The 20,569-nt window shown below is 36.1% G+C and overlaps 1 protein-coding gene and 1 pseudogene across 4 annotated transcripts in view; both read right to left on the reverse strand.

Annotated features, from left to right (window-relative positions):
* ZMYM4 (zinc finger MYM-type containing 4) overlaps positions 1-20,569 on the reverse strand; it is a 164,825-nt gene that overhangs the window by 91,897 nt on the left and 52,359 nt on the right. The window lies entirely within an intron of this gene.
* Positions 18,046-18,204, reverse strand: LOC113890650 (annotated as a pseudogene).

Consider the following 20,569-nt stretch of genomic DNA (forward strand, 5'->3'; position numbering starts at 1 on the left):
ATTCACAGAACTTTTCATTAATTTGCTTTTATTTGTTCCCACACTGGGGAAAAACGGGAATATCCAGAACAATTTGACTTTATAACTTGCTAAAAGGTGAATGACAAATGTGAACACTTCTAACACCTCTGACAGGAATTGGTTAGATTTTGTCAATTTCAATAGTCCAGATGTATACTATTTTTAGAGCTAAAAAAAGATTTAACACACATTATAAAACAAGTAACTATTTGTTCTTTACTGTGAGAACAACTAAAGCAAATACAACAGACTACTTTTTTTGAATGGTTATTGATATTTACAGTGCTCTGAAAGCAATGATCAAGGAGCTTAGAGATGTCTATAAATAGAAATATTCAGCATGTACCTAAAAACTGTCCAGGGTCTGTTAAAACTGAAGCATATCACTACAACAGAATATCATACATTTTAATCGAGTATAATATTTATATATTTTAATAACATTTTAGAGAGTATATTACTTCTATAAGGAGAAAACAATGAAATTTTAACAAAACAATAAAAGCAAAAATAATTCATACTAATAGCTGCAGAAGCACAATTCTACAGAGGTATGAGGAGCCAGTTCCAACTGTGTCCCAATCTACAGTTCTACAACTTCCCTGTTATTCGTTCTAATTCTAAATTTCTGTGATACCATTGTTATATATAAAATACAATGTTTTAATTTTCATCTTCTCTCCCTTCTTGCCACACCAAATTTAGCTGATATCCTTTTCTGCACAGATAAACAAGGATCTGTTCCAGTCCTGAACCTTACTTTTTATCCCATCCTATTTAACTGGGAAAAAATGCAATGGTAAAATAGCCATTTTTAAGAGCTTTAAAGCCCTAGAACTAGAGTAACTTTCATTTTTCTGTCTTCAAAGGCATTAGTAAACTTATAACCATTTCATGCTGTTACTCTCTTGAACTCATTAAACTCAGAAACATCAATTCTACTATCTCATATTACCTGCAACAATGTCAACAGAGATTTAAACAGAGAAACAAAAAATCCCACTTGAACAACTTTATCTACAGTAGGGGCTGGTAAACTCTTGATCAAAGGATGGCCCCTGAGCCAGAAATAGTTACATTTTTGAGACAGTAAAAGAAAGAAGTAAAGGAGAGGGGAGGGAAGAGGAGGAAGAGAAGAATACATGGGAGACCCTATTTTTGACTACATCCTACAGAGCTTAAATGTTTCCCATTCAGCCCTTTATGAAAAAGGTTTCCTGACCCCTATCTATAGGAATATTGCTGAGTGTAGTTCACACAATATAATTTGCATCATGCTAGGAAAACATACGGCACTAAATAGGCTTAGAAAAGCCCTCAGGGCAATTATCTACAGAACTCTCTCTTGAGTTACAGCCAAAATGATTCAGAACAAAGCAACTGCAAATTAGGCACTAGGTATAATATACTATCATAAAACTACTTGCATCTCTAGGAGAGTTCTGGTACCCAAATAACCCTTTTGCTGTGAATAAAAAATTTGACGAAATATATAAAACAAATACACCCAAAGTATGGACAACAATAAACACAAGACTGTGATCTCCAACAAAATAAACTACTGAGGTGAGTAGCCTCCACCTTCTGCCTGGGGACAGTTAGCAGGGTCCAGTATACAGAGGGAAAACTCAAGCAGAGCACACCAGGCTCAGTACACTGGGGAGACAAGAGACTGAGAAAACTGAAGCAGATGGTATTTGGAGGACACGCCACCAAAAAGAAGAGACAAATATACACTGAAAGAGCCCTAGAAATTCTTTGGCTGAACAGAAAGCCACACATAAGAAGGTGGAGAAGGTTACGGTTCTGTGAGAGAATGCAACACATAAGAACTCTATACATTCTGCGCAATTTTGCTGTGAACCTAAAAATATGCTCTAAAAATTAAAGCCTATCTTTAAAAAAACAAAGAAACTGCCGGGAGCCGGCGAGAGACATTCCGCTCGTGACAAAGGTCATGAGGAAGGAGGCTCGGCATACGCAAAGGCGGGATCGAGCCTCAGGAGTCTCCCCAGATATTCTCAAGCATCTTCCCCCAAAAAACCAGAGTCTGCCTACTTTATTGCTTTGTGCTCTCACCTCTGACTTTACTGGGGGCTGTCCCCCACCACCATCTCGCTCTCTCTGTCAAAGAGTTAACTTACAGCTCCAATTAATAAAGTTCCTGGGCAATTAGGAGTGTTTAAATCCAAACCCCTCAGATGGCTCTCTAACTCGCCTGACAAGTTTACTCGGACTCCTACAGCTATGCATACGATTGTTTACAGTCTCCCAGCCTCGAGAGGCACAGGAAGCTTAAGATATTCAAATAGCTTAGAGCCTCTCAGAGAGTTAGAAACTGTCAGAATAAAACTAGTAAAAGATTTCATTGATGAGCCAATGCTTGTTGCCAAGTTTCCACATCCCCTGAATTGTATCCTTGAATGTGTATTAATTAATACAGTTGGTATATAGAAAAAATAAGTAGTGGCCTTGGTGTTAGTAACTTTAGACCCTTAAGGTAATAAATTCTTTCCTTTGTTGTAAACCCATTACACATCTGCCCTATAGGAATGCAATTTTATCTTTGGAAGATGGCGCCAAACCTTAAAATAATTACTCTTAGAGAAAATAAGTCTTTGTTGATAAGTCCTTGTCAAGAGTCATAAAATGTTAATAGGCCTTCTGGCCAGAAGATGATGTAAATCACCTAAACCATTTGTATACGATAAATGTGCAGGAAAGAAACCCTTGTTTTTGATAAGGATCAAAAACTGCTGACTTTGCATCCCCTATTATCCTCTATGTGTAACTTAGGGTATATAAGCCCCTGTTGAAAATAAAGCTACAGGCCTTGCTCACCAACGCTTGGTCTCCCCATGTCATTCTTCCCTTTAACTTCCAGCGGAGTCTCCATCTGGAGCGTGGAACCCACCATGCTTACTTATTATGCCTGGGCTTCTAAGACCCACTCGAGAAGGTGTCTAGGGTGGGGCACCTTCCGCTATTCAAGAGGGCGCCTGCGGCCTACGTAAGTGGTGCAAACTTCTTGTCTTGAAGTTTTATTGGTCTCCCGCGTAAACCAAGCTACTCAGCCTCTTTTCTCCACTGAATTTTCCTACTGAGCTATCCTCATTCTATTACTCTTTATATCTTTGATAAATATGTAAATAGTCGCCGACTCCGTCTCCCCTTCGAATACCCTGGATCAGTCGGGGCTGGACCCCGGCAAGAAACCTCATCAAACAACTAGGAGAATCAATGGAGACCTCAAAAAGTCACACGTTAAAAGTAGGACTGGGGTTAGTGTTAGTCGCTCAGTCGTGCCCGACTCTTTGCGACCCCATGGACTGTAGCCCACCAGGCTCCTCTGTCCATGAGATTTCCCAGGCAAGGATACTGGAGTGGGTTGCCATTTCCTTCTCCAGGGGATCTTGCCAACCCAGGGATCGAACCCAGGTCTCCTGCACTGCAGGCAGATTCTTTACCGAGTGAGCTACAAAAGCCAACCCTAGAGCTGTCCTAACAAGCTTTAAAAGCAAATCTCAAAAAAAACAAAACAAAAAAAAAAATCAAGCTGAATCAAAGCAAACTGAATGTCAGAATAAAACTCAATGCTCCTTAAAGGAAATATAATATGAAATATAAAATATAATCTAACACTTAATGTAACATTAACAATATACCACATCCAATCAAAAACTGTAACATATTTGAAAAAGACATGAGAGTCATAACCAGAAGAAAACTCAGCCAACAGAAATGGAGCCAGAAAGAATATAAATGATGGGATTAGATTAGCAGGAAATACTTCAAAAGTTATTTTTTAAAAAAGTAGAAAGATTTAATGCAAAGCATGATCTTAATGAGAATAAAAGTAGAAACTATATTTTTAAAAAAGAAACTTCTGAAACTGAAAAATATATCTGAAATGAAAATTTAACTGAATGAGTTAACTGTACATTAGACTATACAGATGAAAACAGTAAACAGGAGGAGACAGAAATAAAAAAAACTATATTATTATTATTACATATGAAAGAATGTGTTATCAGCAGACTTATATGACAAGAAATGTTGAAGAAAGTTCTTCCTAAAGAAAGACACCGGATGGAAACCTAGACCTAGACAAGGAATACTGGAAACAAACAGAATTAAAAGCAAAAATAGGGACTTCATTGGTGATCTAGTAGTTAAGACTTCCTGCTCTCAAATGCAGGGGGCCCAGGTTCAATCTCTGGTCAGAAAACGATATTCTTCATGAAGTAACTAAAGATCCCCCGTGCCATAGTGCAGCAAAGAAGATCCCATGTAGCCAAATAAAATAAATAAATAAATAAAATTTAAGGGGAAAAAGCAGATAACTTTATTGTAATATCTGAATAGTTTTAACACTTCTCTGCCATTAATTGAATAGCAGTAAATCAACAAAAATATAAAAGACCCAAAAAGATGCTGTCAACCAACTAAACCTAACTGATATTTATAAAATGTTAACCCATAAATGGCAAACACATACTCTTTTCCAATATACATGGGACAATCACCAATACAGATCACGTGATAAGTGATGGAAATATTGTATGGAAGAATTATCAAAGAATGGAACTCATACAGAATAATTACTTTGACCAAAATGCACTCAATAACAAAAGCACATGTGAAAAAACCCCAAATATTTAGAAATAAAAACTTCATTTTAAAAAAGTGACTGGTCAAAAAAGAAATCACAAGGAAAATTAGAAAATATTATAAATTGAGTAGGGGCTCCCCAGGTGGGCAAGAACCCAGTGGTAAAGAACCCAACTGCCAGTGCAGGAAATACAAGCGACACGGATTCGATCCCTGGGTATGGAAGATCTCCTGGAGAAGGGCATGGCAACCCATGCCAGTATTCTTGCCTGGAGAATGCCAATGGACAGAGGAGCCAGGGTGGGTACAGTCCATAGGGTCGCAAAGAGTCAGAAACGACTGAAGCAACTTAACATGCATGCATGCACATGAACTTAATAAAGTTCATGAACACACAACAAAGCTTGAGAAGGGCAATAAAAGAAGTCCTTAGAGGGGGAACTTACAGATTTATACATTTAAAACCTATGACTTAAACTTCCACCTTTATAAGCAAGAAAAAAAATCAAATTAAGCACAAGTATTGATTGGACTTGCCAAAAAGTTCATTTGGTTGGCCAAAAAGTTTATTTGGTTAGTGAATACACTGTTCAATAAAGTTCTTGGTAAAAGTGAAAATATCAATGTCTTTTAATTTTACTTAAAAGCAAATGAACATTTGGCCAACTCAACAGAAGAAGTAATGAAGATAAAAAGAAAAATCTATTTAACAGACAATAAACAGTAAAGAAAAACCAAAAGCAAGATCTTCAAAAAGAACAAAAATGATAAGCTTCTAGACAAACTAACCATAAACAGAGAGAAATAATAAAGGCAAACAAATATATGAAAAAGATGTTCAACATCACTATTTGGGAAACGTAATCAAAACTGAAATCAGGTATCAACTCACATTCAGTAGGCTAACTACTATCAAAAAAGCAAAAATCTTCACCACAGAGGTGAAGATGTGGAGAAACTGGAACCCTTGCACACTGTTGGTGTGAATGCAAAGTGGTACAGCTGCTACATAAAACAGTACGGCAGTTTCTCAAGAGTTGAAAATGGAATTACCACATCATCTCAAAAGAATAAAAAGCATGGTCTGTAAGAGATATTTATATCAGTACACCATGTTCACTGCAGCATTATTTACAATGGCTTAAAGAAAGAAAGTGAAAGTGAAGTCGCTCAGTCGTGTCCGACTCTTTGCAACCCCATGGACACTAGGCTCCTCCGTCCATGGGATTTTCTAGGCAAGAGTACTGGACTGGGTTGCCATTTCCTTCTCCTGGGAACTTCCTGACCCAGGGATTGAACCCAGGTCTCCCACATTGTAGACAGATGCTTTAATGTCTGAGCCACCAGGGAAGTCAGCATTACTTACAATGGCTTAAAGATGGAAGTAATTCAAGTATCTGTCCACTGCTGACTGAACTGATAAAATGTGGTATATCCATATGATGAAATACTGTCGCTGTTGTTGCTTTCAGTCTCTAAGTTCTGTCTGACTCTTCTGCAACACCATGTACTGTAGCCTGCCAGGCTCCTCTGTTCATGGAATTTCCCAGTCAAGAATACCAGAGTGGGTTGCCACTTCTTTCTCCAGGGGATCTTTGAAGCCCAAGGGTCAAAATCATGTCTCTTGCGTTGGCAGGAGATTCTTTACAGCTGAGCCACCAGGGAAGCCCATGGTGGAATATTACTCAGTCTTAAAAAGGAAGGAAATTCTGACATCTGCTTCAACACAGATGAACCTTGAGGACATCATTTTAAATGAAATAAACCAGTCCCATAAAGACAAATACTGTATAATTCCACTTCTATGAGGTACCCAGAAGAGTAAAATTCATAGAGACAGACAGTAAAGAGGTAGATAACACCGCTGAAAGGATACATAGGGAGTGTAATAGACACAGACTTTCAGTCTTGCAAGATGAAAAGTTAATAGATTGGCTGCACAGCAATCTAAATGTAATTAACAGTACTGAACTGAACATTTAAAAATGATAAAAATGGTAAATTTTAATTTATGTGTATTTTTACACTTAAAATATTTTAATAAAAAATACATAGAGGAGGAAAGGATAGAAAGAGAAGACACAAATTACCAATCCTCAGGAGTAAAAGAGACAGCAATAAAGGTTTCATTAGAGTAAAAATAAGTTAATATTAAAAACAACCTTATATCTCCCAATTGTGTGTGTGTCTGTGTTTTTTACCACAGTACACAGCTTGCAGGACATTAGCTCCCCAAGCAGGGATCAAATCCAGGTTCCCTGTAGTGGAAGCTCAGAGTCCTAATAACCATTGGACCACCAGGGAATTCCCTATAAACAATTATGTAGAAAAAAATTTTAAAACTATGAACATAAACTAAAACTATTATTCACAGTATATGACAATCATTTAAGAATTATTAATAATTCTATGGAAATGAAATTAACAACTTAAGATCTATACTATTCAGTACAGTAAGTCACCAGTTACACGCTTAAATAAAATTAGAACTTCAGTTCTGCACTTAATCACATTTCAAGTACTCTACTGCCACAGACAGTTGCTACTATACTTTAATGGTGTAGTACAACGTAGATATTTCAATAGTCAGAGAAAGTTCTACCAGACTGTGCTGACTTATGAGAAAATGCCTTGAAAAGTATAAATTACACAGAAGAAATAGAAAATATGAACAACATCAAGACTAGATGACATCACTAGCAAATTAAATACTTAAGGAAGAAGTAATACCCACCTTACATGGATTCTTTCAGCAAATATAAGAGAAAGGAACACTTTCTAACTAGTATTATGAGGCCATTATCATCCTGGAACCAAAGCCAGAGAAAGATGTGACCAAAAAAAAAAAACTACATACCAATATCCTTCATAAATATAGGTGCTAAAAAATCAGAATACTTAAAATATTAGCAAATTGGATTTTAAAAGATATAAAACAAAGAATAGATCATGACAAAGTACGATTTATATCACAAATGCAAGGTGGGTTTTAAGATTCAAAAATCAATTCACTACATGAACACAATAAAGAAAAACACATGATCATTTCAGCATATGAAAAGAAACCATTTGACAAAATAGTCATTCATGAAAAAAATCTTCTCACAAATACAGAGAAGAGAAGGTCCTCAACCAGAGAAAAGGCATCTACAAAGATAATAAACATCAACTGGAAAATGAAAAAAAATTTTTTTAATCATTATAATAGAATAAAAAATAGGAATATTAAATTTCAAATTAGTAAGGAAAGAATGGACTGTTATTAACTGACTTGGAAGAGAAAAATTGGCTAGTATGGGGGAAAACTGTCCCTTAATTTATCCAAATACACACAAAACTGAAGCAAAATATTTAAAAGACCAAAAGAAGAACAGGAATGCTAATTTCTTAAATATATGCAAAATCTATAGACTAAAACTATAAAAGGTTATTTAGAAATTTAATAATTTATTATTTACAGATTTAAAGAAGAACTAAATAAACTCAGAAATATGCAATGCTCATGGATATATTTAAGATGTCAATTCTCCTCCAAATTAATCCACAAATTTAATGCAACTCTAATCAAATAGCCAATGGTTTATCTATATACCTTTACATGTTGATTATAAAATGTCTGTGTAAATACAAAGGAGTTAAATACACAAAGCAAATTTTAAGAAGAGATGAATGGCTTACACTAACTTGTTTTATAAGTCTGTAATTATTTTGAAGTAAAAAGTTGAAAATGATTTCATGATATAGTACATCTTATATGTAAATTATACATCAGCAAATATAATTTTTTAAATTTCATTTACAATAGCACAAGAAATTTTAAATGTACAGGGATAACAAAATATGCATAAGACTCATACTTATAAATTACAAAACCCTGCTAAAAGGAAAGATGATCTACATAAATTTTTTAAAAGATACAAAACATTCATGAACAGGAAAACTCTTTTAGATGTCAATTCTCCCCAAACTCATCTATAAATGAGAATCCCAATCAAAATCCCAGGAAGCTTTTTTATAGAAAAATAACAAGGTGTTTCTAAGAAGCTGCAAGAAAATGCAAAAGATCTGGAATACAAAAAACAACTTTTGAAAAAAATGGCTTAGACTATGTGATCTCATATAAAACTTAAAAGTAATTAATACAATGTGGTACTGACATAAGGAACGACATATAGATCCTTGGAACAGTATGAGCCCAAAATAAAACCAAACATACAGAACATTTAATCTTCAAAAAAGTATCAAAATAAATCAATCAGAAAAAAGATTATTTTCTTGGGCTCCAAAATCACTGCAGATGGTGACTGCAGCCATGAAATGCAAAAACACTTGTTCTTTGGAAGAAAAGCTATGACCAACCTAGACAGCATATTAAAAAGCAGAGACATTACTTTGCCAACAAAGGTCCATACAGTCAAAGCTATAATTTTTCCAGTAATCATGTATAGATGTATGAGCTGGACCATAAAGAAAGCTGAGTGCTGAAGAATTGATACTTTTCAAACTGTGATGTTGGAAAAGAGTCCCTTAGACAGCAAGGAGATCAAACCAGTCCATCCTAAAGGAAATCAACCCTGAATAGTCATTGAAAGGACTGAGGCTAAAGCGCCAATACTTTAGCCACCTTATGCAATGAGCAGACTCATTGGAAAAGACCCTGATGCTGGGAAAGACTGAAAGCAGGAGGAGAAGGGTCTTACAGGGGGCAAGATGGCTGGATGGTATCACCAACTCAATGGACATGAGTTTGAGCAAGCTCCGGGAGATGGTGAAGGAGAGAGAAGCCTGGCGAGCTGAAGTCCATGGGGTCAGAAAGTCGAACACAACTGAGTGGCTAAACAACAAAAAATCGAATTTCATGGAATTTAATCAAAATTAAAACTTGTGCTTTTCAAAAGACACCAAAAATAATGAAAACATCAGCCACAGAATACCTGAATAGATGGAGACAGATATATCCACATCTATTCCTATCTCAGTTCAGTCGCTCAGTCGTGTCTGACTCTTTGTGACCCCATGAATCACAGCACACCAGGCCTCCTTGTCCATTACCATCTCCCGGAGTTCACTCAAATTCACGTCCATCGAATCGGTGATGCCATCCAGCCACCTCATCCTCTGTCATCCCCTTCTCCTCCTGCCCCCAATTCCTCCCAGCATCAGAGTCTTTTCCAATGAGTCAACTCTTCGCATGAGCTAGCCAAAGTACTGGAGTTTCAGCTTTAGCATCACTCCTTCCAAAGAACACCCAGGGCTCATCTCCTTTAGAATGGACTGGCTGGATCTCCTTGCAGTCCAAGGGCCTCTCAAGAGTCTTCTCCAACACCACAGTTCAAAAGCATCAATTCTTCGGCACTCAGCTTTCTTCACAGTCCAAGTTTCACATCCATACATGACCACTGGAAAAACAATAGCCTTGACTAGACGGACCTTTGTTGGCAAAGTAATGTCTCTGCTTTTCAATATGCTATCTAGGTTGATCATAACTTTTCTTCCAAGGAGTAAGCGTCTTTTAATTTCATGGCTGCAATCACCATCTGCAGTGATTTTGGAGCCCCCCAAATAAAGTCTGACACTGTTTCCACTGTTTCCCCATCTATTTCCCATGAAGTGATGGGACCATGAAGATGCCATGATCTTCGTTTTCTGAATGTTGAGCTTTAAGCCAACTTTTTCACTCTCCTCGTTCACTTTCATTAAGAGGCTTTTTAGTTCCTCTTCACTTTCTGCCATAAGGGTGGTGTCATCTGCATATCTGAGGTTATTGATATTTCTCCTGGCAATCTTGATTCCAGCTTGTGCTTCTTCCAGCCCAGCGTTTCTCATGATGTACTCTGCATAGAAGTTAAATAAGCAGGGTGACAATATACAGCCTTGACGTACTCCTTTTCCTATTTGGAACCAGTCTGTTGTTCCATGTCCAGTTCTAACTGTTGCTTCCTGACCTGCATATATGTTTCTCAAGAGGCATGTCAGGGGGTCTGATATTCCCATCTCTTGAAGAGTTTTCTACAGTTTATTGTGATCCACACAGTCAAAGGCTTTGGCATAGTTAATAAAGCAGAAATAGATGTTTTTCTGGAACTCTCTTGCTTTTTCCATGATCCAACGGATGCTGGCAATTTGACCTCTGGTTCCTCTGCCTTTTCTAAAACCACCTTGAACATCTGGAAGTTCACGGTTCGCGTATTGCTGAAGCCTGGCCTGGAGAATTTTGAGCATTACTTTACTAGCTTGTGAGATGAGTGCAATTGTGCAGTAGTTTGAGCATTCTTTGGCATTGCCTTTCTTTGGGATTGGAATGAAAACTGACCTTTTCCAGTCCTGTGGCCACTGCTGAGTTTTCCAGATTTGCTGGCATATTGAGTGCAGCACTTTCACAGCATCATCTTTCACGATTTGAAATAGCTCAACTGGAATTCCGTCACCTCCACTAGCTTTGTTCGTAGTGATGCTTTCTAAGGCCCGCTTGACTTCACATTCCAGGATATCTGGCTCTAAGTGAGTGATCACACCATCATGATTATCTAGGCTGTGAAGATCTTTTTTGTACAGTTCTTCTGTGTATTTTTGCCACCTCTTCTTAATCTCTTCTGCTTCTGTTAGGTCCATACCATTTCTGTCCTTTATTGAGCCCATCTTTGCATGAAATGTTCCTTTAGTATCTCTGATTTTCTTGAAGAGATCTCTAGTCTTTCCCATTCTGTTGTTTTCTTCTATTTCTTTGTATTGATCCCTGAGGAAGGCTTCTTATCTCTTCTTGCTGTTCTTCGGAACTCTGCATTCAGATGCTTATATCTTTCCTTTTCTTCTTTGCTTTTCACTTCTCTTCTTTTCACAGCTATTTGTAAGGCCTCCCCAGATAGCCATTTTGCTTTTTTGCATTTCTTTACCATGGGGATGATCTTGATCCTTGTCTCCTATACAATGTCATGAACCTCTGTCCATAGTTCATCAGGCACTCTATCTATCAGATCTAGGCCCTTAAATCTATTTCTCACTTCCACCATATAATCATAAGGGATTTGATTTAGGTCATACCTGAATGGTCTAGTGGTTTTCCCTACTTTCTTCAATGTAAGTCTGAATTTGGCAATAAGGAGTTCATGATCTGAGACACAGTCAGCCCCCTGTTTTTGCTGACTGTATAGAGCTTCTCCATCTTTGGCCGCAAAGAATATAATCAATCTGATTTCGGTGTTGACCATCTGGGGATGTCCATGTGTAGAGTCTTCTCTTGTGTTATTGGAAGAGGGTGTTTGCTATGACCAGTGTGTTCTCTTGGCAAAACTCTATCAGCCTTTGCCCTGCTTCATTCTGTACTCCAAGGCCCAAGTTGCCTGTTACTCCAGGTGTTTCTTGACTTCCTACTTTTGCATTCCAGTCCCCTATAATGAAAAGGACATCTTTTTTGGGTGTTAGTTCTAAAAGGTCTTGTAGGTCTTCATAGAACCGTTCGACTTCAGCTTCTTCAGTGTTACTGGTTGGGGCATAGACTTGGCTTACTGTGATATTGAATGGTTTGCCTTGGAAACGAACAGAGATCATCATTCTGTCGTTTTTGAGACTGCATCCAAGTACTGCATTTCGGACTCTTTCGTTGACCATGATGGCTACTCCATTTCTTCTGAGGGATTCCTGCCCGCAGTAGTAGATATAATGGTCATCTGAGTTAAATTCACCCATTCCAGTCCATTTTAGTTGGCTGATTCCTAGAATGTCAACGTTCACTCTTGCCATCTCCTGTTTGCGCACTTCCAATTTGCCTTGATTCATGGACCTAACATTCCAGGTTCCTATGCAATATTGCTCTTTACAGCATCGGACCTTGTTTCTATCACCAGTCACATCCACAACTGGGTATTGTTTTTGCTTTGGCTCCATCCCTTCATTCTTTCTGGAGTTATTTCTCCACTGATCTCCAGTAGCATATTGGGCACCTACCAACCTGGGGAGTTCCTCTTTCAGTATCCTATCATTTTGCCTTTTCATACTGTTCATGGGGTTCTCAAGGCAAGAATACTGAAGTGGTTTGCCATTCCCTTCTCCAGTGGACCACATTCTGTCAGACCTCTCCACCATGACCTGCCCGTTGGGTCGCCCCACAGGGCATGGCTTAGTTAGGGCAGGGCACGTCCAAGGAGCGGTGGCTGCGCGGGTGCAGGAGGGCCTAGAGGAGCTACTCCACGTTCAAGGTCAGGAGGGGTAGTGGTGAGGAGATACCCCTCATCCAAGGTAAGCAGCAGCGGCTGCACTTTGCTGGAGCAGCCGTGAAGAGATACCCCACGTCCAAGGTAAAAGAAACCCAAATAAGACGGTAGGTGTTGCAAGAGGACATCAGAGGGCAGACACACTGAAACCATAATCACAGAAAACTAGTCAATCTAATCACACGGACCACAGCTTTGTCTAACTCAATGAAACTATTTCTATCTAATCATCTATAAAATAAAAGATTCATATCCAGAATATGTAAAAAACCCTTATAATAATATAATAGAAAAAACAAACCAACAATTCAAAAAATGGGCAAAGACTTGGGACACTTTACAAAGGAAACATTTTAAGAAAGGCTAATACACACACTGAAAAAATGTTTGAAATCATTAGTCCGCAGGGAAAGGTAAATTAAAACCATAAACAGTTGCCACTATCCATCCTTCAGTTCAGTTGTTCAATCGTGTCCAACTCTTTGCGACCCCATGAGTGCAGCATGCCAGGCTTCCCTGTCCATCACCAACTCCAGGAGCCTGCTCAAACTCGAGTTCGGGATGCCATCCAACCATCTCATCCTCTGTTGTCCCCTTCTCTTCCCGCCTTCAATCTTTCCCAGCATCAGGGTCTTTTTCAGTCAGTCAGTTCTTCACATCAGGTGGCCAAAGTAGTGGAGCTTCAACTTCTACATCAGTCCTTCCAATGAATATTTAGGACAGATTTCCTTTAGGACTGACTCATTTGATTTCCTTACAGTCCAATGGACTCTCAACAATCTCTTCCAACACTACAGTTCAAAAGTATCAATTCTTCAGCACTCAGCTTTCTTTATAGTCCAACTCTCACATCCATACACGACTACTGGAAAAACCATAGATTTTGACTAGACAGACCTTTGTCAGCAAAGTATCCATCCTTTCCCTTACTTTTTAGAAAGAGTTTATTGATGCGAACCAGCTTTTTTATGTCTTTTTGAATTTGTTATACAATATTTTTTATGTGGTTAATACTTTGGTTTTTGGGCCCCTAGGCATGTGGGATCCTAGCACCCTGAGCAGCGATTGAACCTGCACTGCCTGCATTGAAAGGCAGAGTTTTAATCACTGGACTGCCAGGGAAGTCCCTCCTTCCCACTTTTAAAATAATTATAACCTAAAAGGAAAAGACCAGTTAAGTGAAATGAACAAACTACTTGAAAACATAACAAACCTGACACGAGTAAATATATACATAATCCTGTATTTATTGAAAATTTTGAATTCATAACTTAAAACCTCACAGCACAGAGTAGGAAATGGCAACCCACTCCAGTATTCTTGCCTGGAAAATTCGACGGACAGGGGAGCCTGGTGGGCTACAGTCCATGAGGTCGCAAAGGTCAGACACAACTGAGTGACTTTCACTTTCAAAAGAAAGAATGAGAAAGAAAAAAAAATCACTAACTAACAGTCACATATTTGGTTCTGAAGGACAACTGTTATTTGATACTGTTTTGATTTCTGGAGATCAGATTTTTTAGTACTCATGCATAGGTTTTCTTCTTTCCTTTAGTATTAAAGGACAAAGTTGAAAGAGTATTCTATATACCTAGGAAAATTAAAGTGCATACCAAATGCATATTCAATCTCATAAGGACTGATTTATTAGTTCTTGCACATCCTTGTGAAAAGTGCATGATGCGCCAGGTCCCTTGGAGGCACATTCATTCTCACAGAAAAGAGTAGCATTTCAGGGTCAGGAACTTAGGTTTCATGGCGAGAAGTTCTACAACAGACATCAAAAATATTTTGGAAAACAATTATGCTCAAAATTTTAAAATAAATGGGAAATGTATGCCTTTAAAAACAAAAACAAAAAACCTCATACCAAGAAATCTGTAAGCCAAGGTGGTTTTCCTATGAATTCTATAAAACATTTAATGAAGATATAACTCTAGCTGTACACAAAGTCTGTCAGAAAAAATCCTTAATGAAATATTAGCAAATTGAGTTCAGTAATATATAAATATTCTTCAGCCATTCCTTGTAAAATGGGGAGTTTTTAATGTAATAAAGCCTTAGCAAATGTGACTGAAACCAACAATAATTATCCCTAAGTGATAAAATATGAGAACTATTACACTTAACAAAAATAAGATATTTAAGAATAAATGATAGAAGAAAAACACAATACAGTTACTTGAAAGCAACTCTAAAAATTAAGTAAATGGCATAAATCAAAATCTGTATTAAAATCTAGTTTGTTTCTGAACAGAAAAATATAGTAAAATACTGATTTTCCAAAAAAATAACATATAAATGTATGTATTTTCAATCAGAATTCCAAAAGACTATTTTCAGATATTCAATAAATCATATTAAAATTTAGTGGGTGAAGAGCCTAAAGAAAAGCTTTAACAGATTAAAACTAAGACACTGGCTTGACAGAGCAGAGCAAAGCCAATACCTCAAATCCAAAAAGTATACAGTATTAACATATTTTTATAATAATACATACTATTAATGAAATCACTGAAGATAATATAGCAATAAATATATGTTTATGATAAATATTACTGTGTAAATGTTAAAAGAATGTAAAAGAAATTCAGAAAAAGATTCCCACATATATATGACTTAAATACATCTCAGTAGTGCCAATTGAGTTCACTGATGAATATCAACTATTTAGATGAAAAGATAAGTTATTTAATATATGTTACCACAAGTAATAACTCATCTGAAAAAACTGTACCCCAATCTTATCCTGCATACAAAAATAAATATCAAATTAAGTAAGATTTAAATGCTAAAATATAAAATAAAAAGCTTACAAGATAATCTTTATAGATTATAAAATTTTATTGAAAGGCAATAAAGAATTAAATAAATAAAAAGACACACAAAGTTCACAGTCAGTCAATATCATAAACATGCCAATTGTCTGTTGATCGACAGACTCAAAAAACAGTCCATCAAAATTCTGCTCTTACAATTTTGTTTTGTTAGCTACTTGGTAAAGTATTTCTAAAATGAACAGTAACAAGAATAGGTGATACATTCCTGAAGAAAAATTTTCAAGGATATGTGAACTATCAGGTTATCAAACAAGACTTATTGCAAAGCTAAATTAATTAAAAGAACATGGCACAGAAATAAACAAAAATTCCACTGGACAATGTGGGGGAAAGCCCATAGGTATACACTACAGAATAGCTTTTCAAGTAACTGTGTGAAGAAAACAGTATTTGATGATTGGTAATGAGATAATTTGTTAGTATTATGGCAAGAAATAAATTAATTCCCTAACCCAAACCATAAAACAGTTGTAACAGTTAACTCTATAAGAATTCAAAGAGCTATGTGTTAAAGGTAAAACCAATGAACATTTTAGGAAACAACATGAAATATCCTTCTGATGTCAGCCTAGAAAAGGTTTATCTAAATAAAATTTTTTAAAAATCAAATCATAAAAGACTCTAATATTTATTATCATTCAAATATATTAAAATTAATTTCAGCTTATGCAAAGACTTATTAGGTCAAGTCATGAGTTAGGAAAATTCATTTTTAATATTTATAACTGACATGTTTCTTCTTTAGGATACTTAGAGAACTCCTACAATGCAGTTAAGAAAAGGTCAGCAGTGCAACAGCAAATGGGCAACAGATTTTGCAGTAGAGGAACCAGAAAGAGCCAAAAACATGAAAAAATATTCAACTAAATTATTAATCAGTTAAATATAAATATTTTAAAAATGAATTCCATGTTATACCTGCTATGCTATGCTATGCTATGCTAAGTCACTTCAGTCATGTCCGACTCTGTGCGACCCCACAGACGGCAGCCCACCAGGCTCCCCCGTCCCTGGGATTCTCCAGGCAAGAACACTGGAGTGGGCTGCCATTTCCTTCTACTATAATTACAAAATATTTAAGTCTAGTAATAAGTGTTGCCCAGATGCATAGTGACCAAAACTCTAAACAATGGTAGAAATATAAACAAATGAAAACAGTAAATTTTGCAGTTCTAGTAAGTTGAGAATGTACACATCCAATGCCTGAGCAATCACCTTCCATATGCACTCTAGAGCAGGGGTATGTAAATTATGTCTGAATGCTAAATCCAAAAGCCACCTGTGTCCTATCTACATAACCCATGAGCTAAGAATGATTTTCACATTTTTAAACAGTTAAAAAACAAAAAAGACACATGAAAATAATGTTAAATTCAAAATTCAGTGCCAATAAAGTTTCACTGGAAACAAACACTAATCTCTTCATGTATTGTCTATGGTTGCTTTCATGCCGAAAAGACAGAGTTGAATATGCTGCAACAGAGATGGCAAAATATCTAAAATATTAACTATCTGGTCTTTTAGAGAAACAGTTAGTCAATTCCTATCCTAAACCAAAAGATTCTAAGTTTGTTTTTTGACAGAGACTCACCATAATAGATTTTACATGAATTCCACACATGATACTTTCTTAAATGAATCAAAAGACATACAAGGATGTTCATAGAGGAAAGACTGGCAATGGAAAAACTGGAAATATCAAGAAGTCTATAAACAGTAAAGCAGATTTTGAAATTGTGATATATTTTAAACAGAAGACCTAAAAGTATAAAACTCCTAAAAGAAAACACAGGGAAAAACTTTCATTACATTGGAAGAGGCAATACATTTTTGTATATGACACCAAAAGCACAGGCAGCAAAAGCAAAAATAAACAAATGGGACAAACAATTTTTAAAACTTCTGCACATCCAAAGAAACTATCAACAGAGTAAAAGGGCATCACATGGAATGGAATCAAGTATTTGCAAATCATACATCTGATAAGGAATAATACCCAGAACACATAAAGAACTCATAAATCAACTGTAAGAATAAAAAATCAAAAAGGATCATAGGACTTGAAAAACACATTTCTGCCAGAACACAAATGGCCAACAAGCATATCAAAAGGTGGTATTTGCAGCATTACTCACATAGACCAAGAGGCAGAAGCAACCCAAATGCCCATCAATAAAACAGATAAACAAAATGTGGTATTAGCCATACAACAGAGTATTACTCATTCTTAAAAAAGAAGAAAACCAAAAAAAAAAAAGAAGAAAACCCTAATACATGTTACAACACGTAAAAACCTTAAGACGGGAGGGTATTTTTGTTCAATGGGTATAGAAATTTCAGTTTTGCAAGACAAAATAGTTTCAGAGATTTGTTGCACAAAAATGTGAATGTACTTAATATTACGAAACTGTACACTTAAAAATGATTAAGATGGTAAATTCTGCATTATGTGTTTTTTACCACAATTAAACTGATAAGAACAGATACTACACTTGATCTTAGCCAAAAGGCCGAGAAGCGATTTTTACCACAATTAAAAATGAATAAACAGAAATTTATTAGGGTGGGCGTTAATAATGAATTACACATCAGTGATGAATGACTGAGAGCTAAACAATGAATACAGACAAATACCAAGTATAATGAAAAAACAAAGTGGTAACATATAGAATGATTCAAAAATTATACAAAATTCATAAATAAGCAAAACCAAACAATATACTGATCAATAATGAAAATGTGGTTAAAAACTATAAAGACAGGCAAAGAAAAATGGCAATAAATACATATTTATCAATAACAATTATAAATGTCAATGGAGTAAAAGCTGCAATCACAAGACACATGATAGCTGATTGGATAACAAGAATGTACAATCATATTGCCTATAAGAGACCCACTTTAGGGCAAAAGACATGAACAGACTGAAAGTGAGGGAATGGAAACTGCATTTCATGTAAATGGAAATGACAACAAAGTGATAGCAACATTAAAAAAAAAAGATTTTAAAACAAACATCGTAAAGGCAGACAAAGAAGGACACTATATAATAACAAAAGGATCATTAATACAGAGCACCTAAACACATAAAACAGTGTACTAACAGACATAAAAAAGAAACCGAGGGGAACATAACAACAGTAGGGGATTTCAAAACCCCACTGACATCAATGGACAGACTGTCCAAACTGAAAACCAATAAGGCAACAGAAACTCTAAACGATAAAATTCAACACCCATTCATTAAAAACTTACCAAAACAAGTACAAAGGGAACGTATTTCAACATAATAAAAGCTATTTATGACAAACCCACAGTCAATGTAACACCCCACAGTGAAAGCCTAAAAGCCTGCCTGCTAAATTCTCCAACAGTACAAGCATGTCCACCCTCATCACTTCTCTTCAACACAGTACTGGAAATCTTAGCCACAGCAAAGACAAGAACAAGAAGACATATCCAAATTGGAAGGGAAGAAGTAAAACTGTCACTGTATGCAGATGATACAATATTCATACAAAAAACCCTAAAGACTCCACACAAAACAATTAGAATAAATGAATTCAGCAAGATAATAGGACACAGTTCAATATATAGAAATCTGTTGCATTTCTTTACACTAACAATGAAGTCACAAACAGAAAGTTTAAAAATAATCTCATTTAAAATTGTTTAAACCAAAAAAAAAAGGAATAAACCTAACCACGCAGGTAAATGACATATGCTGAAAACTATAAAATATTGACATCAGATTTGAAGAATTAATATTGCTAAAATGGCCACACTATACACCACAATCTACTGATTTAATGCAATCCCTATCAAACTATCTATGACATTTTCCACAAATGATCCTAAAAGAAAAAATGATCCTAAAATTTACACAGAATCACAAAGACCGACAATTGCCAAAGCAGTTCAGAGGAAGAAGAACAAAGGTAGAGGAACAACATCCCAGACTTCAGACAATACTGCAAACCTACAGCAATCAAAACATGAAGGTTTTGGCACAAAAACAGATATATGGATCAACAGAACAAAACAGAGAGGCCAAAAATACGACCACATTCCTACAGTCAATTAATCCTCAACAAAGGGGCAATATACAATGGAGAAAAGACAGTCTTTCTATAAGTGGTGTTCGGCAAGTTGGACAGTGTCCTATAAATCACTAAAGTTAGACCACTCCCTAACACCAGACATCAAAATGGATGCAAAATGACTTAAAAACTTTAAGATAACACATGAAACGTTAAATTCCTAGAGGAGAACATAAGCAAACCATTCTCAGACATAAAATTTTCTTAGATCAGTCTCTCAAGGTAAAAGAAGTAAAAGCAAGAATAAATGGAACCTAACCAAACTTAAAAAGCTTTTGCACAGCAAAGGAAAACCATTAAAAAAAAAAAAAAAAAAGACAACCTACCTACAGAATGGAAGAAAATATTTGCTAACAATGTGACTGGCAAAGGCTTAATTTCCAAAATAAGCAAACACATCATACAACTCAGTATCAAAAAAACAATTCACTCCAAAAAATGGGCATAAGACCTAAATAGACATTTCTCTAAAGACATACGATGGCCAACAGGCACATGAAAAGATGCTCTGCATAGCTAATTACTAGAAAAATGCAAATCAAAACTACAATGACCTCACACTGGTCAGAATGGCCATCGTCAACAAGTTCACAAATAATAAATGCTGGAGAGAGTGTAGAGGAAAAGGAAGCCTCCTACACTGTTAGTGGGAATGTAAACTGAGAGTCACCACAGAAAACAATCTGAAGTTTTCTTAAAAAACTAAAAAGTTACTATATGATCCAGCAATTCCATTCCTGGACACATATCCAGGAAAGAGGAAACAAATTTGAAAAGATACATGCAC

Source organism: Bos indicus x Bos taurus, chromosome 3, assembly GCF_003369695.1.
Source record: "Bos indicus x Bos taurus breed Angus x Brahman F1 hybrid chromosome 3, Bos_hybrid_MaternalHap_v2.0, whole genome shotgun sequence".
NCBI classification, from domain to species: Eukaryota; Metazoa; Chordata; class Mammalia; order Artiodactyla; family Bovidae; genus Bos; species Bos indicus x Bos taurus.